Source organism: Caretta caretta, chromosome 11 (genome assembly GCF_965140235.1).
Source record: "Caretta caretta isolate rCarCar2 chromosome 11, rCarCar1.hap1, whole genome shotgun sequence".
NCBI lineage: Eukaryota > Metazoa > Chordata > Testudines > Cheloniidae > Caretta > Caretta caretta.
In genome coordinates, this window is record NC_134216.1 from 11114884 (window position 1) to 11139562 (window position 24679).

Below are 24679 nucleotides of genomic sequence, written 5' to 3' on the forward strand. Positions count from 1 at the left end.
ATTCTGCTTCAAAAGTACAATTAGATTGGTCAATTACCTTCTTACCTTTTAAAAAAATATTTCATTGAAATCAAAACAAAATTCATTAAAATATGTATTATTCAGATGATATTTGATTTTGTAAAATCCTATTTAAAAATTCTAAGTTTTGGGCTTATGCTGACTAGGAGTTATTCATCACTGGCACAATTTGAAACAAGGAGAAGGCAAGCACATCACGTAGGGAAATCTAAAAAGCCATGCAAAGCACAATCTACTGCCAACAGAGAATTACACATCCTTTCTTTTTGGAGTTCAGCACAGCTCTAGCTATGCTTCCCAGCTCTCATAATACTCTTATTCACTGGGAATCCATTGTCAAATTAATTATCATTATAACGGCATGGCTAAAAGGAGACACGACAAGTGAGTTTCTAGAATGCATCTTATGGGGCCTGTATGGTGAGTCAACAAGATCTAATTATTTTACTAAATGTGCACACATTATGAGTAGCCAGGGCCAGATTTAGGGGCAGGTAACCCAGGCGACCCACTGGGGGGCTGGACTTGGGGTGCTGTTTTTGTTGTTAACAACAAAAGGTAAAATAGAATGTTTGAAGTAAAATGTTTCAGGTATTCCGTGGATATGTGGTTCCCAGCCAATAGGAGCTGCAGAACGGACACTCAAGGAAGGGGCACATGCTGAGCCTCTGTGACTGCCCCTGCGCCTAGGAGCCAGAGGGACATGCTGGCTGCTTCCTGGGAGCCGCACAGAGCAGGGTAAGGAACCTGCCAGCCCCGACTTTTAACGGCCCAGTCAATGGTGCTGACCAGAGCCACCAGGGTCCCTTTTTGACCGGGTGAAAAGAGAAACAATTTTTTTTGCTTATATATGACATGAATAAACACAGATTTACAGATCCTAGCATGTAAATTTATCGTCTTATATGACAGGGATAAATCATGCATGCAAATCATGCATCAAAGTCATGAAATGGGCCACAAATGCAATAAAAAATAAGGTATTCAAAAGTTTAACAAATGAGGGGGAGGGAGAGCACCAAAGACATCCTCGCTAGGGACGCCATTTGGTCTAGGGGCATAGCTTTACTTATGAAAGTTCCCCTCTTTTTCTAATATTTTTTTAAAAAAATCTATATAAACTTCCTAATTCTATCTAGAATACAATCAAGGCACAATGTATGACCAGCAACAGATGCCCTGTTTATCCAGCTATTTCTATAATACAGCTATATCTAAGTTCTGATAGTTAGACATATTCCAAAAGCTTGGCTGTGAAGAATCAAAAGTACAAATATTATGTGAAACATTTTTTTAAAAGGTCTTCATTAGAAATTAAATTGAAGACTGGCTCTAGCTTTTAAAACATTCTATTAAGCAGCAATTAACTCTGGGCTGCCTCTTTATAGACTACCTAATAAAGAGCTGGAACAGTTACATAACCAGAGGTGCCACTACGATTAAAAGAAAAAGAAACCATTAGCAACTAGCTGCAAGATCAATTTCTGTATTTTTTCTGCACATGAAATGTTGTCTTTAGTCCCAGAGAGCAACTATCCACTACAGCCATAGTTTAGCACAGTGTCAATATGGTCAAAACCTGTAGATTGGATTAGGATGGCAATGATACAGTTATAGTCATGTGATCCTCTCTTGGCCATTTGGATGGTGTTTGGGCAGTGAAAGACATAATAAAAATAAATATTACTGCAAAATAGAATGCACTGAAGAAAATAATGAGGGTTTTGTTTTAAAAAGGCAACCTCTACTTTTATTTTTAAACGAGCCAGTTGCATCGTTGTGTATTGAATGCCTGAAATAGCAAAAAAGGGGAATCCAGCACAAGAGAGTTTCTGAACCAATTTTTTGAACATGTTTCTGGAGTAGCAGTCAGCTGGGTCCCTTTCTGCTCTGCTGCCTTGGTGCACCAGACTGGAACAACACAGCTTTCACAGAACCCCACCAGAGCACAGAAACAGACTACAACCATGCTCTTGCAAGACTTATCATAGAATATCAGGGTTGGAAGGGATCTCAGGAGGTCATCTAGTCCAACCCCCTGCTCAAAGTAGGACCAATCCCCAAATAAATCATCCCAGCCATGGCTTTGTCAAGCTGAGCCTTAAAAACCTCTAAGGAGGGAGATTCCATCACCTCCCTAGGTAACCCATTCCAGTGTTTCACCACCCTCCTAGTGAAAAAGTTTTTCCTAATATCCAACCTAAACCTCCCCCACTGCAACTTGAGACCATTACTCCTTGTTCTATCATCTGCTACCACTGAGAATAGTCTAGATCCATCTTCTTTGGAACCCCCCTTCAGGTAGTTGAAAGCAGCTATCAAATCCCCCCTCATTCTTCTCTTCTGCAGACTGAATAATCCCAGTTCCCTCAGCCTCTCCTCATACGTCATGTGCTCCAACCCCCTAATCATTTTTGTTGCTCTCTGCTGGACTCTTTCCAATTTTTCCACATCCTTCTTGTAGTGTGGGGCCCAAAACTGGACACAGTACTCCAGATGAGGCCTCACCAATGCCGAATAGAGGGGAATGATCACGTCCCTCAATCTGCTCGCTATGCCCCTACTTATACATCCCAAAATGCCATTGGCCTTCTTGGCAACAAGGACACACTGTTGACTCATATCCAGCTTCTGGTCCACTGTAACCCCTAGGTCCTTTTCTGCAGAAAGTTAGACTTGGACTTATGCATATGTCTAACTTAATAAACATGAATAGTCCCACTGAACCGATGTGTGTAAAGTTAACCCACCTTACCAGGTTTTACCTGATGGTGCTGTTATACAGTTTACCCAAACAAAACAAAACAAAAAAATCATGGCATGAAAACAAAATGTTTTCTTTTGAGAAATACTGTTGTGTTGTGTTGTTCATTCTATGATGCACTTTCTCTTCAGGGAAGCTGTTGCCAACAGCAAGTTGTTCGCGCTCTGCTTTAATCTCTCTCACTAGTCTTTATTCTTAGGGCAGTTTCTTCCTGAGAACCAGGGGGTGGTTTTTGAGCTCAGAGTTCCAAAAGAGGTGCTTTCCTGCATGCTGTTTGTGACAACCTCTGTTCAAGAACTGGCGTATACGGTGTAAATAAAACAAGTTAACATTAAGAAAATACCAACACGCCCAGTCACTGATTTCTCCTCTGATGGGAAACTGACCTGCAAGGCCCTGATATAGGTTTATATTTCAGCAGAAGGATGACAATATATTCTATCCCCCCAGTGATAATAATTTTGCAAAAATGCACCACAGAAATTCATCCTTCTTTACATGTGATAACACAAGCAATTCTGCAGTTAAAAATAGTTGCTGCTGAAGTAAGAGACAGACCATACTATGAAATAATTACAAATTTGCCGCAAGCAATAATTTACTCTGGAGACTGGGATGTTTACAAACAATTGCCTCAGATGATGTCACCAAAATCTTTGCACAAACAGCTTTCTAATATTTAGTATTCCACACAAACCTCATGTTCTGTAGATTTTCATTGGTTTACTGCTTATTGCAATTATGAACCCTGTGTATACTCTCTTTCTCTCCAAGAGACAGATGTTCTTCTCCCACTGATATTTTCACTGACTCATACACAGTAGAGAAACATGAAACATCTGAGTCATGATCCGCTTCTCTAAGAAATAAATGGAGGGCATCTTTTTGAAAAGAATAAGAGATTACATACACAGATGCAGCTTCAGTAAACTTTTAGCTTAAAAGGAATTTTTCCTACATTCTATTGGTCACAAGTTTTCCTTTCCCAGTTATTTTTTTATTAAGTTTTCTTCTGGGATTGGAATTGGACCTTATTTTCTCTAGCCACCGAGTAATTAAGGGGCAGTGAGGGAGAGGGGGAGAATGTACTGTCCTGCCAAAATGTTTGCTAATTACCAAGTAGAAAAGGTATTTCTATAGCTACATTTTCCTGCTCTTTTATCTTTCAGCTAAGGCAATTCTGTACAGCAAAAGAATCTATTAGGGAAGGGGATGCTGCTTTTGGAAAGAGTAAAAAAACTGGCGAGTGAGGATTACTGGGTCCCATCATCTGCTCTACCACTGAACCTCTACAGAAGCCACATTTTGTGCAGCTTCATGCACAACATCTCTCAGCTGCCACCGATGTCAATGTAGGGTCCAACACTGATCAGTCAGACAAGTGGGGCAAACCAAGAGGCAGCTAGAGGAGAGCCATGTGGCAACCATACAGGAGAGGGATAGCTGTGAGGAAAGAAAGCCTGGGGTAGAGGCTACTGGGGTGATCCTGGTGTGGCTGTGGCATTTGGGAGTGAGACCTGGGAGCAATCTGGGGAAGGGCTTGCGGGGAGGGGGCTCAGTCAAGGTGGAGTGGGAGAGCTTCCCCCATTCTGTCCCTGTCCCCCAAGTTCAACCCCAGCCCCACGGTTCAAACTGTCTCCTCCATCAGTCCTTGCTTCCAACTTGTCTCCCACACGCTTCACTGGACTCCCACCTCCTGTGCCAGCCAGACACCGAGCCAGCCAGCACCTTTGCCTGGCTCCAAGGCAGTGGGGAGAGCAGAGCATGGTTGGAGTCTAAACCTGTCTGCCTTCAAGTGCAACACCACGGCAGGGAAGAGTCAGCACAGGGGAAATCATGCATGGAGTGAGCAGAGAGACACAGGCATAGGCGACATGCCCATTTCATGGCATTTAGCAGGTTTGACTGTGTGAGACCTTGGGCAGATCACGGACTCTGGGCCTAGTGGGAGCTGAACTACCTCCACTCTCACTGAAACGTGCTGATCTCCTGTTATACAGAGGAGCAGATGAGTCCAAGAGTGGAATTACCAAACCATGGTCTTTCTACCTTACAAAACTTTTCGGGTAAGTCTCTAAATATCAGGCTGGTCTTATCTTCGTAGGGGAAAGGGATGATGGTGGGGAGAGATGACATTCCTGTTTCTCTGTATCTGAAACAGCAATAGGGTAAAACGACACAGCTGCCGCGCACGTGTTTCAGACAAAACTCGCCCTGCTGGACAGTTACCCATACTCAAACCCAGGAGAAGATGCAGGGAGTAAAACCATTTGAATGATAATTTAACCAAAGCTGGGCTAAGGCAGCTGTTCCCCACCACTTCTAAGTTGTGCTTGGGTTGGGGCAGCAAAGGAGGGTGCATGCTTGGATTTCCCCTCAGCTCCTAGTATAATTCTGCCACCAAAAGGAGGGTTGGGGCAGTTTTCCCGACTCTGATGTCGTCCCCTCCATCTTTGAATACTGCTGACTGTTGTAAAACTAGACAAATACCTAGATGAGTTGATGTACCCCTTTGAAGACCTCTGTGTATCTGGGGTTGAGAACCACTGGGGTGGTGGATATTTTCAAATGATGTCTTGGTGAGGAGACCTTCCCAGACTGTACTATAAGCAATTGACTCCTCCCCACCCTCACATTAATCTACTGAAGTTGAAACATGTACTATATTGGAAACATATTCTGTACTTTTCAGAACAGAACACCTAAACATTTCCAGCAAATCGCTTAATAGAAGTTTGTTTGCCAAGTTGTGTGACTTCTCTCACTGGTTATGAGAAAGCACTTTTGTTTTAAAAGGAAAAATAAATTTTAATTTTGTTCCACGGTCCTTCACTATTCCTGTCTGCCAACAAACATAGTCATGGCCCATACGGTTTATCACATGCTACAGGGAATATTTATGGGAGCCCTATGTTAAAATATTGGCAGCGCATCACTGCTTATTTCTCTTTCATTTAAACCCAGGCTTCACCACCAGGTAATTGTTAAAATTGTATCTAGTTATAGGAAAGTATTATTTATTTGGAAGGGAAGAACATTCCTCAAAAGCTCAGAAGGCAAAAGTGAATGCCCCAAATATGGTTTTGAGTTTTGCAACACACTTCTGCCCCTCCCCCACAAGTATTAAAACATGGGTGGGAATTGTAAAGCTGGGGAATGGTTTGACAGAAAGGGAGATTCAGGATTTTTAAGTTAAGGCCACTGTTCCTTTGTCTTTTGTTGCCTTTTTAGTTAAGGCGAGGGCACCTAGAGCACACAGATAGATTTATAGAAATGCTAAAAAGGATGCCTAACAAGTACAATCATACAAAGACCTATATTAAAAGAACATTATTTAGGTTGAAAATATCAAGCACTTAAAAATGAGGAAAAGCCAGATTTATGGTTGTTCAGAGAACCTTAATTCTGTTCCCCTTTCCATCCTCTCTGAGCATTGAATGAGAGAAGTTCCTGTGGGAAAAACTTATGTGATTAATTAAATACTGTATTGTAATACATATGTGCAAGGGAGCCAAATTAAGACTGCACAGACAACTGTAAATCTGGCATTTCCTAACTTTTCAGTGTTTGTCTCTGCAAACTAAATAATATTCTTTTAATGCAGTTTTTGTATGTAATTTCCCACAATTCTTTAATTTTTAAAGAAAAAAATAAAAAAACAAATTCTATTATGTGCAACTAACAGCCAGGACCATTATGCATGATCTTCAGCACTTCAGGAGAGAACATAAGAAAGGCCACACTGGGTCAGACCAAAGGTCCATCTAGCCCAGTATCATGTCTTCCAACAGTGGCCAATGCCAGGTGCCCTAAAGGGAATGAACAGAACAGGTAATCATCAAATGATCCACCCCCTGTTGCCCATTCCCAGCTTCTGGCAAACAGAGGCTAGGGACACCATCCCTGCCCATCCTGGCTCATAGCCATTGATGGATCTATCCTCCATGAAGAGACTGTTACTGCTTGAGGTACAGGACTAGCTACTGTAGGTGACAGCAGAAGGATGCAACCCAAATGGGGGATAAGCTGCTGGTGCCATGTGCTGCGTTCAGAGGGGGCTGATCAAGGAGGAGTTCCGCTCAACTCTCCCCACCCTGCATCAGGAGTTGAGGGAGCTCCAGCCCCAGGAGTTACCCCTACCAACCCAGCTCTCACCCACCTCCTTCAGCCGCTACAGCAATTCTCACACCTCCCAGGTGCCCCAGGGCAGTGTTCTGTTTTGGCTTCAGTGGTAGCCTATGCCAGACTCTTTAGACCATCCAGCAACAGTGATTTTGGCAGAATGCCAAAATTCTGTTATGGAAGGGAAATAGTGATTAGTTGTTTATACCTCAGCTCCTGCCTACACACAATTTCTGTACCATTGTGTTTACAAACAGCTATACTTGAAGAGGTTCATAGAATCATAGAATATCAGGGTTGGAAGGGACCTCAGGAGGTCATCTAGTCCAACCCCCTGCTCAAAGCAGGACCGATCCCTGACTAAATCATCCCAGCCAAGGCTTAATCAAGCCTGACCTTAAAAACTTCTCGGGAAGGAGATTCCACCACCTCCCTAGGTAACGCATTCCAGTGTTCCACCACCCTCCTAGTAAAAAAGTTTTTCCTAATATCCAACCTAAATCTCCACCACTGCAACTTGAGACCATTACTCCTTGTTCTGTCATCTGCTACCACTGAGAACAGTCTAGAGCCATCCTCTTTGGAACCCCCTTTCAAGTAGTTGAAAGCAGCTATCAAATCCCCCCCTCATTCTTCTCTTCCGTAGACTAAACATCCCCAGTTCCCTCAGCCTCTCCTCATACGTCATGTGCTCCAACCCCCTAATCATTTTTGTTGCTCTCCGCTGGACTCTTTCCAGTTTTTCCACATCCTTCTTGTAGTGTGGGGCTCAAAACTGGACACAGTACTCCAGATGAGGCCTCACCAGTGTCGAATAGAGGGGAACGATCACGTCCCTCAATCTGCTGGCAATGCCCCTACTTATACATCCCAAAATGCCATTGGCCTTCTTGGCAACAAGGGCACACTGTTGACTCATATCCAACTTCTCGTCCACTATAACCCCTAGGTCCTTTTCTGCAGAACTGCTGCCGAGCCATTCGGTCCCTTATCTGTAGCGGTGCATTGGATTCTTCCGTCCTAAGTGCAGGACTCTGCACTTGTCCTTGTTGAACCTCATCAGATTTCTTTTGGCCCAATCCTCTAATTTGTCTAGGTCCCTCTGTATCCTATCCCTACCCTCCAGCGTATCTACCACTCCTCCCAGTTTAGTGTCACCTGCAAACTTGCTGAGGGTGCAATCCACACCATCCTCCAGATCATTTATTCCAAGTATGGACATTGTTATACCCGTATGAAGGTATTTATAACAGTTTATAATAATGTCCATGCAAGGAAGATGTACCTCTAAGTCTATTGGTTTCTAGACAGATTGTTATTGTCATGGGCAGTGGGTGGAGCCCCCCTTTGGGGAGGCTAGCCCTAGATCCACCCCTTCCGCTTGTGTCTCCCCTCCACAGCTGGAGCCCCAAGACTCCCTGCTTCCCCCCTCGATGGCCAGGTCCCTGAGACCCCCCTGCGCAGAAGAATCTCAAGTGCCCCCCTGCCGGAAGCTGGAGGAGCCCCAAGCGCTCCCCTCCACAGCCAGAGCCCCGGAGAAACACACACACTCCTGCCTGGAGGAGCCCCGACTCGTCCCCCAACCTGCCCGGAGGAGTCCCGGGCCAGCTGCAGCCACTCCGCGCCTCCCCTCCCCAGACCCCAAGCCATCTGGGGAAAAGCGTCTTTCAAAACACTAGTCTCCTCCTCTGGAAGAAGCTTTTGATATGCCCCATGCAGGTTCCAGGGCGGCTGAGGAGGTGGTATTTGCTACTCAGCTTCCTGGGTTCATCAGTAATCTCTCTGGAATCTATTTATTGATATGATAAACCAGTTTTGACAGGAGGTTCAAGGAGAATATTTTCTTCATTTCAGTTTATTCAACTAATTCAGTTCAATGAGTAGTTAAATCAGAGTTAAGAAACCAATTGGAAGTTGAAAAAGCAGGAAAGGTTGTTTTCCTCTTCCAATCTATGAATAAAAACTAGATATTAGAAAGGATGAGATCTACTAGTTCTAAAATCTTGAAGCACACAGTGACCAGAAAAAAACAGTTCAGTTCACAAACTACAAATAATACTACCTTTGTTTAATAAATCAGCTAGTTTTAAACACCAAACATGTTTGGATGAGGAAAAAAAAGTAGTTTATTTAATTAAAAACCATTCAAATGCTGTCTTTGTGCATGTTAAACTGAATTTGAATTTCCATCTAAATAGACCTTGACACAAATCACCATTAAAAAACTAATCATCCAGTAAATAAGAAATTCATCATTCACCATTTTCTAACATACTAAAAATGTAAAAATATAGACTCTGAATAAATGTAAGTTAAGCTATATAATTGCTTCAGGAGATGTGTAGAGATATAGTTTATCCTCCTGGATAGCAAAAAGAACCAACAAATTTAGTGTACAAGTTATATTTAGTTGAAAATCAACATGTTTTAACGCAAAAAGAAAAGGAGTACTTGTGGTACCTTAGAGACTAACCAATTTATTTGAGCATAAGCTTTCGTGAGCTACAGCTCACTTCATTGGATGTATATAGTAGAAAATACAGTGAGGAGATTTATATACACACAGAACATGAAAAAATGGGTGTTTATCATGCACACTGTAAAGACAGTGATCACTTAAGATGAGCTATGACCAGCAGGAGACTGGGGGGTTGGGGGGGAGAAAACTCTTTGTAGTGATAATCAAGGTGAGCCATTTCCAGCAGTTAACAAGAACGTCTGAGGAACGGTGGGGGGGGGGGGGAATAAACAAGGGGAAATAGTTTTACTTTGTGTAATGACTCAGCCACTCCCAGTCTCTATTCAAGCCTAAGTTAATTGTATCCAGTTTGCAAATTAATTCCAATTCAGCAGTCTCTCGTTGGAGTCTGTTTTTGAAGTTTTTTGTTGTAATATTGCCACTTTTAGGTCTGTAAATCGAGTGACCAGAGAGATTGAAGTGTTCTCCGACTGGTTGATGAATGTTATAATTCTTGACATCTGATTTGTGTCCATTTATTCTTTCACGTAGAGACTGTCGAGTTTGACCAATGTACATGGCAGAGGGGCATTGCTGGCACATGATGGCATATATCACATTGGTAGATGTGCAGGTGAACGAGCCTCTGATAGTGTGGCTGATGTGATTAGGCCCTATGACGGTGTCCCCTGAATAGATATGTGGACACAGTTGGCAACGGGCTTTGTTGCAAGGATAGGTTCCTGGGTTAGTGGTTCTGTTGCGTGGTATGTGGTTGCTGGTGAGTATTTGCTTCAGGTTGGGGGGCTGTCTGTAGGAAAGGACTGGCCGGTCTCCCAAGATTTGTGAGAGTGATGGGTCGTCCTTCAGGATAGGTTGTAGATCCTTGATGATGCATTGGAGAGGTTTTAGTTGGGGGCTGAAGGTGATGGCTAGTGGCGTTCTGTTATTTTCTTTGTTGGGCCTGTCCTGTAGTAGGTGACTTCTGGGTACTCTTCTGGCTTTGTCAATTTGTTTCTTCACTTCCGCAGGTGGGTATTGTAGTTGTAAGAATGCTTGATAGAGATCTTGTAGGTGTTTGTCTCTGTCTGAGGGGGTTGGAGCAAATGCGGTTGTATTGTAGAGCGTGGCTGTAGACGATGGATCTTGTGCTGTGGTCTGGGTGAAAGCTGGAGGCATGTAGGTAGGAATAGCGGTCAGTAGGTTTCTGGTATAGGGTGGTGTTTATGTGACCATCGCTTATTAGCACTGTAGTGTCCAGGAAGTGGATCTCTTGTGTGGACTGGACCAGGCTGAGGTTGATGGTGGGATGGAAATTGTTGAAATCATGGTGGAATTCCTCAAGGGCTTCTTTTCCATGGGTCCAGATGATGAAGATGTCATCAATATAGCACAAGTAGAGTAGGAGAGTTAGGGGACGAGAGCTGAGGAAGCGTTGTTCTAAGTCAGCCATAAAAATGTTGGCATACTGTGGGGCCATGCGGGTACCCATAGCAGTACCGCTGATTTGAAGGTATACATTGTCCCCAAATGTGAAATAGTTATGGGTGAGGACAAAGTCACAAAGTTCAGCCACCAGGTTTGCAGTGACATTATCGGGGATACTGTTCCTGATGGCTTGTAGTCCATCTTTGTGTGGAATGTTGGTGTAGAGGGCTTCTACATCCATAGTGGCCAGGATGGTGTTTTCAGGAAGATCACCGATGGATTGTAGTTTCCTCAGGAAGTCAGTGGTGTCTCGAAGATAGCTGGGAGTGCTGGTAGCGTAGGGCCTGAGGAGGGAGTCTACATAGCCAGACAATCCTGCTGTCAGGGTGCCAATGCCTGAGATGATGGGGCGCCCAGGATTTCCAGGATAATGGATCTTGGGTAGCAGATAGAATATCCCAGGTCGGGGTTCCAGGGGTGTGTCTGTGCGGATTTGTTCTTGTGCTTTTTCAGGGAGTTTCTTGAGCAAATGCTGTAGTTGCTTTTGGTAACCCTCAGTGAGATCAGAGGGTAATGGCTTGTAGAAAGTGGCGTTGGAGAGCTGCCGAGCAGCCTCTGGTTCATATTCCGACCTATTCATGATGACGACAGCACCTCCTTTGTCAGCCTTTTAGATTGTGATGTCAGAGTTGTTTCTGAGGCTGTGGATGGCATTGTGTTCTGCACGGCTGAGGTTATGGGGCAAGTGATGCTGCTTTTCCACAATTTCAGCCCGTGCTCGTCGGCAGAAGCACTCTGTGTAGAAGTCCAGTCTGCTGTTTCGACCTTCAGGAGGAGTCCACCAAGAATCCTCCTTTTTGTAGTGTTGGTAGGAAGGTCTCTGTGGATTAGTATGTTGTTCAGAGGTGTGTTGGAAATATTCCTTGAGTCCAAGATGTTGAAAATAGGATTCTAGGTCACCACAGAACTGTATCATGTTCGTGGGGGTGGAGGGGCAGAAGGAGAGGCCACGAGATTGCCCAGCAGAAGAATCTGTCATAGAATCATAGAATATCAGGGTTGGAAGGGACCTCAGGAGGTCATCTAGTCCAACCCCCTGCTCAAAGCAGGACCGATCCCCATTTAAATCATCCCAGCCAGGGCTTTGTCAAGCCTGACCTTAAAAACTTCTAAGGAAGGAGATTCCACCACCTCCCTAGGTAACGCATTACAGTGTTCCACCACCCTCCTAAGGAAAAACTTTTTCACAATATCCAACCTAAATCTCCCCCACTGCAACTTGAGACCATTACTCCTTGTTCTGTCATCTGCTACCATTGAGAACAGTCTAGAGCCATCCTCTTTGGAACCCCCTTTCAGGTAGTAGAAAGCAGCTATCAAATCCCCCCTCATTCTTCTCTTCCGTAGACTAAACATCCCCAGTTCCCTCAGCCTCTCCTCATAACTCATGTGTTCCATTCCCTAATCATTTTTGTTGCCCTCCGCTGGACTCTTTCCAATTTTTCCACATCCTTCTTGTAGTGTGGGGCTCAAAACTGGACACAGTACTCCAGATGAGGCCTCACCAGTGTCGAATAGAGGGGAACGATCACGTCCCTCAATCTGCTGGCAATGCCCCTACTTATACATCCCAAAATGCCATTGGCCTTCTTGGCAACAAGGGCACACTGCTGACTCATATCCAGCTTCTTGTCCACTATAACCCCTAGGTCCTTTTCCGCAGAACTGCTGCCTAGCCATTCGGTTCCTAGTCTGTAGCGGTGCATTGGATTCTTCCGTCCTAAGTGCAGGACTCTGCACTTGTCCTTGTTGAACCTCATCAGATTTCTTTTGGCCCAATCCTCCAATTTGTCTAGGTCCCTCTGTATCTTATCCCTACCCTCCAGCGTATCTACCTCTCCTCCCAGTTTAGTGTCATCTGCAAAGTTGCTGAGGGTGCAACCCACACCATCCTCCAGATCATTTATGAAGATATTGAACAAAACCGGCCCGAGGACTGACCCTTGGGGCACTCCACTTGATACCGGCTGCCAACTAGACATGGAGCCATTGATCACTACCCGTTGAGCCCGACAATCTAGCCAGCTTTCTATCCACCTTATAGTCCATTCATCCAGCCCATACTTCTTTAACTTGCTGACAAGAATACTGTGGGAGACTATGTCAAAAGCTTTGCTAAAGTCAAGGAACAACACGTCTGCTGCTTTCCCTTCATCCACAGAACCAGTTATCTCATCATAGAAGGCAATTAGATTAGTCAGGCATGACTTGCCCTTGGTGAATCCATGCTGACTGTTCCTGATCACTTTCCTCTCCTCTAAGTGCTTCAGAATTGATTCCTTGAGGACCTGCTCCATGATTTTTCCGGGGACTGAGGTGAGGCTGACTGGCCTGTAGTTCCCAGAATCCTCCTCCTTCCCTTTTTTAAAGATGGGCACTACATTAGCCTTTTTCCAGTCATCCGGGACTTCCCCCGTTCACCATGAGTTTTCAAAGATAATGGCCAATGGCTCTGCAATCACAGCCGCCAACTCCTTTAGCACTCTCGGATGCAGCGCATCTGGCCCCATGGACTTGTGCTCGTCCAGCTTTTCTAAATAGTCCCGAACCACTTCTTTCTCCACAGAGGGCTGGTCACCTCCTCCCCATGCTGTGCTGCCCAGTGCAGTAATTTGGGAGCTGACCTTGTTAGTGAAGACAGAGGCAAAAAAAGCATTGAGTACATTAGCTTTTTCCACATCCTCTGTCACTAGGTTGCCTCCCTCATTCAGTAAGGGGCCCACACTTTCCTTGACTTTCTTCTTGCTGCTGACATACCTGAAGAAACCCTTCTTGATACTCTTCAAATCTCTTGCTAGCTGCAACTCCAGGTGTGATTTGGCCTTCCTGATTTCACTCCTGCATACCCGAGCAATATTTTTATACTCATCCCTGGTCATTTGTCCAATCTTCCACTTCTTGTAAGCTTCTTTTTTGTATTTAAGATCAGCAAGGATTTCACTGTGAAGCCAAGCTGGTCGCCTGCCATATTTACTATTCTTTCGACACATCGGGATGGTTTGTCCCTGTAACCTCAATAAGGATTCTTTAAAATACAGCCAGCTCTCCTGGACTCCTTTCCCCCTCATGTTATTCTCCCAGGGTATCTTGCCCATCAGTTCCCTGAGGGAGTCAAAGTCTGCTTTTCTGAAGTCCAGGGTCCGTATTCTGCTGCTTTCCTCTCTTCCTTGTGTCAGGATCCTGAACTCGACCATCTCATGGTCACTGCCTCCCAGGTTCCCATCCACTTTTGCTTCCCCTACTAATTCTTCCCGGTTTGTGAGCAGCAGGTCACGAAGAGCTCTGCCTCTAGTTGGTTCCTCCAGCACTTGCACCAGGAAATTGTCCTCTACATTTTCCAAAAACTTCCTGGATTGTCTGTGCACTGCTGTATTGCTCTCCCAGCAGATATCAGGGTGACTGAAGTCTCCCATGAGAACCAGGGCGTGCAATCTAGTAACTTCTGCGAGTTGCCGGAAGAAAGCCTCGTCCACCTCATCTCCCTGGTCCGGTGGTCTATAGCAGACTCCCATCACGACATCACCCTTGTTGCTCACACTTCTAAACTTAATCCAGAGACTCTCAGGTTTTTCTGCAGTTTCCTACTTGAGGTCTGAGCAGTCATACTGCTCTCTTACATACAGTGCAACTCCCCCACCTTTTCTGCCCTGCCTGTCCTTCCTGAACAGTTTATATCCATCCATGACAGTACTCCAGTCATGTGAGTTATCCCACCAAGTCTCTGTTATTTCAATCACATCATAATTCTTTGACTTTGTCAGGACTTCCAGTTCTCCCTGCTTGTTTCCCAGGCTTCGTGTATTTGTGCACTTGAGATAACCTGCTGATCGCCCCTCTTTCTCAGTATGAGGCAGGAGCCCTCCCCTCTCACACGCTCCTGCTTCCTCCCGGTGTCCCACTTCCCCACTTACCTCAGGGCTTTGGTCTCCTTCTCCCGGTGAACCTAGTTTAAAGCCCTCCTCACTAGGTTAGCCAGCCTGCTTGTGAAGATGCTCTTCCCCCTCTTCGTTAGGTCCTAAGAATCCTAAGAGTATAGTTGGATAGATGGACAATATTGCTGGGTGGGTTAAGGGAACCATTGCTGTGGCCTCTTGTGGCATGTAGTAGTTCAGTGTCCTTTTTCTTTTGTAGAAAAGCAAAGTGTGTGTTGTAAATGGCTTGTCTAGTTTTTGTAAAGTCCAGCCACGAGGAAGTTTGTGTGGAAGGTTGTTTTTTTATGAGAGTATCCAGTTTTGATAGCTCATTCTTCATCTTTCCCTGTTTGCTGTAGAGGATGTTGATCAGGTGGTTCCGCAGTTTCTTTGAGAGCGTGTGGCACAAGCTGTCAGCATAGTCTGTATGGTAAGTAGATTGTAATGGATTTTTTACCTTCAGTCCTTTTGGTACGATGTCCATCTGTTTGCATTTGGAAAGGAAGATGATGTCTGTCTGTATCTGTACGAGTTTTTCATGAAGTTGATAGATTTCCACTCCATACGGCTAAATGCAGTGTGTATGATAACACCCATTTTTCCATGTTCTGTGTGTATATAAATCTCATCACTGTATTTTCTACTGAATGCATCCGATGAAGTGAGCTCTAGCTCACGAAAGCTTATGCTCAAATAAATTGGTTAGTCTCTAAGGTGCCACAAGTCCTCCTTTTCTTTTTGCGAATACAGACTAACACGGCTGCTACTCTGAAACATGTTTTAACAGTTATCAGCTTACGAGAATCAAACTTTCTTTAGGAAAATAACTAAAAAGTACAAACACAAAACATGATTCAAACCGATTATTTAAATCAAGTTTTCCTTTTTGCTGATTTAAACCATGGTTGAAATCAGTGATTTGGTATTGCTTTGATTTAAATCAATCCACCCTAATTCTAAACAATCTTTAGGTCCCACTCTTTAAGACTTGGGGCTATGAATTTCTTCAGGTAGCATAAACTGATAATTAATTTGAATGAGCAAAATCTTGAAATTGAATGAGCAAAAATGTGAAACAGTGTGGCCACAGAGGTAATGTCGTCAAGATCTGCATTTAGGCCTATTTTGTTTACTATCAAATTCCCACATTGAAGATATCTGAGGAATTGCCAAGAGAAAATAAAACAAACAAAAAATATTTTTTACTGAAGATTTAAGTTTCAACAGCCTTTGCCACCCCAAAACTCTATGAAATGAAGAAAGACAAGATACTCAGGATCTGCTGAGAACTGGGTGGGCTGTGGGAGACTAAATGATTCCAAATTTTTGTAATCCATGGAAAATTTGGAGTCCAGAGATGAAAGCGTGTTTTTCCCCTGTCCAAAAGGATATTGATCAGGGATTATGCAGCAGACACAGGGTTTTTTGAGGTGAATTTAACATTGTCATAATATCATACTGCACTGTCCTGAGGTCACCACAGCGCTGGACTTTAAAACACTGAACTACAAATGTTTAGTAACAACCTAAATTCACCAAAGGAAAACCACAAGCTGAAAGAGAAAAAATGGGGCATGTTTACTTGAAAGACTGTAATCAGTCCATTGAAATTGGAACCCACACCATTTTGAAGACTATGATTCATGCCACTTCAAAACTAAACAAGTTTATTCAAAATACTTCACAAAGATTAATTAGGTAAACAATTACTTAATAAAAAGGAGCAAATGGCTGTTAGATGTGTTGCTGTGTTACAGCATAAAATCTGTTTATTAAAAATCTATGTAGGAGGATAGTCTACATAGCTTGAAAAGGTTTCAGAGGAACAGCCGTGTTAGTCTGTATTCGCAAAAAGAAAAGGAGTACTTGTGGCACCTTAGAGACTAACCAATTTATTTGAGCATGAGCTTTCGTGAGCCACAGCTCACTTCATCAGATGTGTACCGTGGAAACTGCAGCAGACTTTATATACACACAGAGAATATGAAACAATACCTCCTCCCACCCCACTGTCCTGCTGGTAATAGCTTATCTAAAGTGATCAACAGGTGGGCCATTTCCAGCACAAATCCAGGTTTTCTCACCCTCCACCCCCCCACACAAATTCACTCTCCTGCTGGTGCTAGCCCACCCAAAGTGACAACTCTTTACATAATCAAGTCGGGCTATTTCCTGCATAGATCCAGGTTTTTTACCTGCATGCCTCCAGCTTTCACCCTGACCACACCACACGATCCATCGTCTACAGCCAAGCTCTGCGATACAACCGCATTTGCTCCAACCCCTCAGACAGAGACAAACACCTACAAGATCTCTGTCAAGCTTTCTTACAACTACAATACCCACCTGCAGAAGTAAAGAAACAGATTGATAGAGCCAGAAGAGTTCCCAGAAGTTACCTACTACAGGACAGGCCTAACAAAGAAAATAACAGAACGCCACTAGAGGTCACCTTCAGCCCCCAACTAAAACCCCTCCAACGCATTATTAAGGATCTACAACCTATCCTAAAGGATGACCCAACACTCTCACAAGTCTTGGGTGACAGGCCAGTCCTTGCCTACAGACAGCAAATACTCACCAACAACCACATACCACACAACAGAACCACTAACCCAGGAACTTATCCTTGCAACAAAGCCCGTTGCCAATTGTGCCCACATATCTATTCAGGGGACACCATCACAGGGCCTAATAACATCAGCCACACTATCAGAGGCTCGTTCACCTGCACATCCACCAATGTGATATATGCCATCATGTGCCAGCAATGCCCCTCTGCCATGTACATTGGTCAAACTGGACAGTCTCTACGTAAAAGAATAAATGGACACAAATCAGATGTCAAGAATTCTAACATTCATAAACCAGTCGGAGAACACTTCAATCTCTCTGGTCACGCAATCACAGACATGAAGGTCGCTATCTTAAAACAAAAAAACTTCAAATCCAGACTCCAGCGAGAAACTGCTGAATTGGAATTCATTTGCAAATTGGATACTATTAATTTAGGCTTAAATAGAGACTGGGAGTGGCTAAGTCATTATGCAAGGTAGCCTGTTTCCTCTTGTTTTTTCCTACCCCCCCCCCCCCCCGATATTCTGGTTTAACTTGGATTTAAACTTGGAGAGTGGTCAGTTTAGATGAGCTATTACCAGCAGGAGAGTGAGTTTGTGTGTGTATGGGGGTGGGGGGGGAAGTGAGAAAACCTGGATCTATGCAGGAAATAGCCCGACTTGATTATGTAAAGAGTTGTCACTTTGGATGGGCTATCACCAGCAGGAGAGTGAATTTGTGTGGGGGGGTGGAGGGTGAGAAAACCTGGATTTGTGCTGGAAATGGCCCACCTGTTGATCACTTTAGATAAGCTATTACCAGCAGGACAGTGGGGTGGGAGGAGGTATTGTTTCATATTCTCTGTGTGTATATAAAGTCTGCTGCAGTTTCCACGGTATACATCTGATGAAGTGAGCTGTGGCTCACGAAAGCTCATGCTCAAATAAATTGGTTAGTCTCTAAGGTGCCACAAGTACTCCTTTTCTTATAGCTTGGAAATAAAGAAGAACCATACGAAGGGAACAGGAGAAAGCTAATAAGGGAGACAATATCATTCATGGTATAAAATCATACAATGCATGATCCTTTGCAGGATTAGGTCTTGAAAACACAGGTACTTGTTTTCCTCTTTGTTACACTAGTGTAAATCAATAATATGTACATTGATCTAAAGCCAATAAGGAGCTATAAAGAAGCATCTGGTAGGATGAAAACATTGGGTCATATTCTCCACGCACTTTGGTTTAACACTATATGTTTATGGAGTTAAAACTTGTGTGAGTGGAGATTTAGTCTCAGAGATTTCATCTCTTCAAATGCTTCTTCATGGCTCCTTAAGGTATATGGGTCATTGGGACATAGGCATCAAATAAGGCATAATCTTACATTACAGGATGGGTGGCCACCCTAACCAGGCTATAATGGTGATAACTATCACGCTGCTGTATATAAGGCCCAAAGTGCTTCATAAGAGATCTCTAAATTAGGCCCAATGTCGCAGACAAATATGCACATACACCTTCCAAAGACTTCAGTCAGATTTGCACAGGTGTACTTGAGGGCAGAATGAGATCTAGTGAGTGTGTTCTATTGCATATCATTTAAATTAACGTAAGCAATTAATGCAAAAGAAATTAACTAGTTAAAAACATAGTTGCGATTAATCACAGTTTTAATCGCACTATTAGACAATAATAGAATACTGTACCAAATTACATTTATTATAAATATTTTAGTTGTTTTCTACATTTTCAAATATATTGATTTCAATTACCATACAGAATACAGTGTACAGTGCTCACTTTATACTACTTTTTATTACAAATATTTGCACTGTAAAAAAGATAAACAAAATAAATAGTATTTTTCAATTCACCTCATACAAGTACTGTAGTGCAATCTCTTGACTGTGAAAGTGTAATTTATAAATGTAGAATTATTTTTTTTCCACATAACTGCACTCAAAACCAAAACAATGTAAAACTTTATAGCCAAAAATCCACCCTGTCCTATTTCTTGTTCAGCCAATCACTAAAACAAAGAAGTCTGTTTACATTTACGGGAGATAATGCTGTCAGCTTCTTATTTACAATGTCACCTAAAAGTGAGAACAGGTATTCTCATGGCACTGTTGTAGCTGGTGTTGCAAGGTATTTACGTGCCGGACATGCTAAACATTGTATGTCCCTTCGTGCTCTGACTTGTAGATTTTTTCATCTTTTTACAGTGCAAATATTTGTAATAAAAATATAAAGTGAGCACTGTACACTTTGTATTCTGTGTTATCATTGAAATATATTTGAAAATGTAGAAAAAGAAAAAAATATTTATAATAAGTGTAAATTGGTACTCTTTTATTGTTTATTGTTTAACAGTGCAGTTGTGATGAATCACAACTTTTTTTTAATCTTTCGATTAATAGCAATTTTTAAAATTGTTTGACAGCCCTAAAAAAATAGATCTTCTGATATATATTAAATTGGGTGGTGAAAGCTTCACCACTTTGGAAATCTAAAGCTAGATTTTACAAAATGCTAGGGAAAATGTGTGATACAGAACAAGCCTGTAAGAGCAGGGGCTGGACTGATTTTCTAATGCAGAAGTGGGCAAACTACAGCCCGCGGGACCGTCGTGCCTGGTGCTGGAGCTCCCGGCCGGGGACACTCGCTGACAGCCCCTCCCCTGCTGTTCCCCCTCCCCCACAGCAACGCCGCCGCACGGGCAGCACAGCTGGCTCCGGCCAGGCTGTGCAGCTTCCAGTCCTGCCGCTCTGAGTGGCATGGTAAGGGGGTGGGGAGCGGGGGGGTTGGATAAGGGGCAGGGGTTCCAGGGGGCAGCTGGAGACAGGGAGCAGGGGGCAGTTGCATGGGGCGGACGTTTGGGGGTGGTGGTGGTCAGGGGATGGGGAACAGGTCTGGGGGAGATAGGTGTGGGGGTCCTGGGGGGCCTGTCAGGGTACGGGGGTGTGGATAGGGGTCAGGGCAGCCAGGGGACAGGGAGCGGGGGGGTTAGATAGGGGGTGGGGTCCCAGGGGGGCAGTTGGGGGGGTCCTGGGAGGGGGCAGTCAGGGGACAGGGAGCAGGGGGGGTTGGATAGGGGGTAGGGTCCCCGGAGGGTGATTAGGGACCGGGGTTCCTGGGACGGGGCAGACAAGAGACAAGGAGCAGGAGGCGTTGGATAGAGGTTGAGGTCCTAGGGGAGCAGTTGGGGTGGGCGGTCTCGGGAACGGGCGGTCGGGGACAAGGAGTAGGGGGGGTTGGATGGTTCGGGGGTTCTGAGGGGGGCAGTCAGGGGACAGGAAGTGGGAGGGGGTGGATAGGGGGTGGGGGACCAGGCTGTTTGGGGAGGTACAGCCTTCCTTACCCGGCCCTCCATATAGTTTCGCAACCCCGATGTGGCCCTCAGGCCAAAAAGTTTGCCCACCCCTGATCTAATGGGTCCTTTCCATCTCTAACTTCTATGATCTAATGAAAATCCCCAGGGTTCTGTCTTTATTCTTTAAAGAGCAGCCACAGAATCATAAAACTGTAGGACTGGAAGGGACCTCAAGAGGCCATCTAATCCAGTCCCCTGCACTCAAGGCAGGACGAGGAGGTTACTCACCCTGTGCAGTAACAGACGTTTTTCAAGATGAGGGTCCCTGTAGGTGCTCCACTTCAGGTCAAGGTGCATCCCAGCACCTTCGATTGGAGATTTCTACAGCGGTACCCCTATGGGCTGTGCACAAGCTTTGCCTGCCTTTCCAGCTGTCGGTGTTCTAATAGCACGTGCACAGCCCAGGCTCCTCAGTTTCTTCTCTACAACGGAGTGTGTTACAAATTCCGAAGTGGAGGGGAGGAGGGCGGGTAGTGGAGCACCCACAGGGACACTCAACTCGAAGAACGTCAGTTACTGCACAGGGTGAGTAACCTCCTCCTCCTCCTCTTCCTCTTCTTCTTCGAGAGATGCTCCATTTCAGATGACTGAAAAGCAGTATCCCTTAGGATGGTTGGGACTTCAGATGAGGCAAGAAGGCTGTTGACAAGACAGCTCTACCCAATCTGGTGTCAGACGCTGCAGTGTGGATGAGAACATAGTGATGAGAGAAGATAAGGTTCGATGCCCAGGTAGCTGCCTTGCATATGTCAGACAGTGGGACATTACGGAGAAAGGCCGTGGAGGTGGAGACAGCTCTGGCAGAGTGTGTTCTAATTGACATAGGAGGGTGTATTTGCGTGAGTTGGTAACAAAGGCGTATGCGGTCAGGAATCCATTTGAAAAGTCTCTGTGTAGAGATAGCATTTCCTTGTGAGCGCTGAGTAGTAGAGACAAAAAGTCTGGGGGTTTTCCTAAACAGTTTTGTTCTATCCAGGTAAAAGGATAATGCTTTGCAAACATGAAGAGTGTGCATTGTCATTTCAAAGGGGTTAGTGTGAGGTTTTGGGAAAAATGTTGGAAGGTGTATAGGTTCATTGAGGTGAAAGGAAGAGTTATCTTAGGTAAGAATCTTGGATGTGTGTGGAGTGTGACCTTATCGTGGAAGAATGTGGTATATGGAGGGTCCACCATAAGCGCCCCCATTTCTCCTACTAGTCTGGCATACGTGATTGCTATGAGGAAGGCAGTCTTCATGAATAGGTGGAGAAGGGAGCAGGTAGCCATCAGTTCAAAGGGTGTATCCATCAGGGCTTTGAGGACTAGGTGTAAATCCCAAGATGCAGCAGGCGGTTTCACATCCGGGTATAACGTCTGGATGCCCTTCAGGAACCTTTTGGTGATTGGATGGGCAAAGACCGTTACGTTGTCAACCTTATGGTGGAAGGCGGTGATTGCCGCAAGATGGACCTTGAGTGAGCCTGTAGAGAGGCCAGATGTTTTAAGGTGTAACAGGTAATCCAGCATCAGTGAGAGTGAAGCAGAAACTGGAGAGGTCTGTTTGCCAGCGCACCAAGATGTGAACAGTTTCCATTTATGCAGTGCGTGTGTTGTGTGTTCTGCTGTGTAGCAAGACAGTGTGTACTTGGTCCGAACATGTTAACTCCGAATTAGAGAACCATTGATCAGCCAGGCCCTCAGGTGGAGACGTTGTACATTGGGGTGAAATAGTTGTCCCCAGCGTTGTGATAGGAGGTTGCTGAGTGGTGGAAGGGGAATGGGTGGCTTGCCTGACATGCACAGGAGAAAGGGGTGCCACGGTTGACTGGGCCAAGCTAGGGCTATGAGAATGATGTTGGCTCTGTCCGTTCGTATCTTCTGAATTACTCTCCAATAGAGGCATTGGTGGGAACGCGTACATGAGTGTCTCGGTCCAAGGCATCCCCCCGTGAGTGTTTCCCCAGGCCTGCTCAGGAGCAGAACGTCGAGCATTTTTTGTTTGTTGCTGTGGCGTATAGCTCCAGTTGGGGATAAGCCCAGGTCTGGAAAATGTTGGAAAGAATGGTGTTGTTGAGTTCCCACTTGTGCTGTAAGGGGAACGATCGGCTGAGGTTGTCTGCGGTGGTATTCTGAGAACCTGGCAGGTATGAGGCGGAGATATGGATGTTGTGTTGAAGGCACCAGTTCCAAAGTTCTACTGCCTCTGTGCAAAGGGAGTGTGATCGGGCTCCCCCCGTCTGTTGACATAAAACATGCACACAATGTTGTCAGTCATGATTCGAATTCAGCGGTTTTGGAAGATGGAGGAAATGGAGGCAGGCATTGCATACGGCCCGGAGCCCTAGGAAATTTATGTGAAGCTGTAGGGAATCTCGGACTGTAGTCTGTGGGCTGGCACGTATCTGGGTAATAAGGATGCCCATTGTGTGGAATCTGTCCTGGGGGAGAGATGCAAGACTGGTGGTGGAATCAAGGTGGGCGCCAGTGAAGTTGATTTATTGGGTAGGTTGTAAGGTAGATTTGTTTTTGTTTATTTGCAGGCCCAAGGTGTGGAAGCAGTGAAGGGTTGCAAGAGTTTCGTGGTTCGCTTCTAACTGAGTGGGAGACTTGAGGAGACAATCGTCCAGGTAAGGAAATATAAGGATTCCCTTTTTCCTGAGATGGGCTATTACAACTGCTAGCACCTTGGAGAAGACACGTGGTGCGGTGGAAAGGCCAAAAGGGAGAACCCTGTACTGGTAGTATTGTGCTCCCTCAGCAAACCTGAGGAAACGTCGATGGGCAGGGTGGATAGAGACATGGAAATATGCGTCTTGGAGGTCGAGGGTTGAAAACCAATCTCCTTGCTCCAGCGTTGGAATTATCATTGGGAGAGTAACCATCCAGAATTTCTGTTTCTTGATGAACTTGTTCAAACGTCAAAGATTGAGGATAGGGCTCCAACCGCCGCTTTTCTTTTCATCAAGAAGTAGTGGAAGTAAAACCCTTTCCCTCTGTGTTGAGGGGGTACCTCCTCTATTGCTCCAAGATGTATGAGATGTTGTAACTCCTGACAGAGCAATTGTTTGTGAGAGGGTTCCCTGAAGAGGGATGGGGTGGGAGAGTGGGTGGGAGGTAAGGAGAGGAATGGAATGGCATAACCCAATCTGATAATTTCCAGGACACATCTGTCCATAGTGATGGTTTACCAGTTGGCCAGGAATGGACACAAACGGTGTCCAAAAAAATGGTTGGTTGGAGTTGACACTGAGAGGGTGCGAGGTTTTCTATACCCTTGACCAAGACTTTAAATTTGTGTATTTGGGTTAGGAGGGTGGGTCGCCATTGTTGCAGAGGTGACGTCATTGGTTCCTGGGCCTATGTCGTTGTTGTTGTTGTTGTGTATCATATTGTCTGAAAGGTGGATGTTGCGCAAAGGTATGGTATTGCGGTTGTTGGTATGGCTGATATCTATATTGTCTCTTCTTTGAGGCAGGTATTTGGATGCCTAAGGATCGGAGAGTGGCATGGGAATCCTTCATGGAGTGAAGGACCTCATTGGTTGTAGTGGTGAAGAGCTTGTCTCCATCAAAAGGGAGATCTTCGACCGTATTCTGTATCTTCTTCAGAAAGGAGGAAGAAGCAAGCCATGAGGACTGCCGCATGACAATGGCTGTGGATCTGGCTGCTGAGTCCACAGCATTGAGGGCGGCTTGAAGAGCTGTGTGGGAGATCAATTGGCCCTTGGACACCATTGCTTTAAATTGTTGTCGTTTATCCTCTGACACATCATCAATAAATTGCATTACCTTAGCATAATTTTTATGGTCAGATTTTGCTAAGAGCACCGCATAGTTCACTATTCTAAATTGCAAAGTGGAAGAAGAATACATTTTGCGGCCGAAGGAGTCCAGTCTCTTGTTATCTTTGTCTGATGGAGTGGAGCGGAAGTGTTGGTATTTGTTTTTCTGATTGGCCGCATCGACCACTAGCAAATTTGGTGAGGGGTGTGTAAATAGAAACTCA

The 24679-nt window shown here is 44.7% G+C and overlaps 1 protein-coding gene and 1 long non-coding RNA gene across 2 annotated transcripts in view; one reads left to right on the forward strand and one right to left on the reverse strand.

Annotated features, from left to right (window-relative positions):
* Positions 1 to 24679, reverse strand: part of ADCY5 (adenylate cyclase 5) — a 345212-nt gene that overhangs the window by 153004 nt on the left and 167529 nt on the right. The gene's annotated exons all lie outside the window — the stretch shown is intronic.
* Positions 20018 to 24340, forward strand: LOC142068438 (uncharacterized). The gene is made up of 3 exons (XR_012664270.1): positions 20018 to 20102; positions 23215 to 23301; positions 24150 to 24340. It is a non-coding gene; the product is annotated as an uncharacterized LOC142068438 (long non-coding RNA).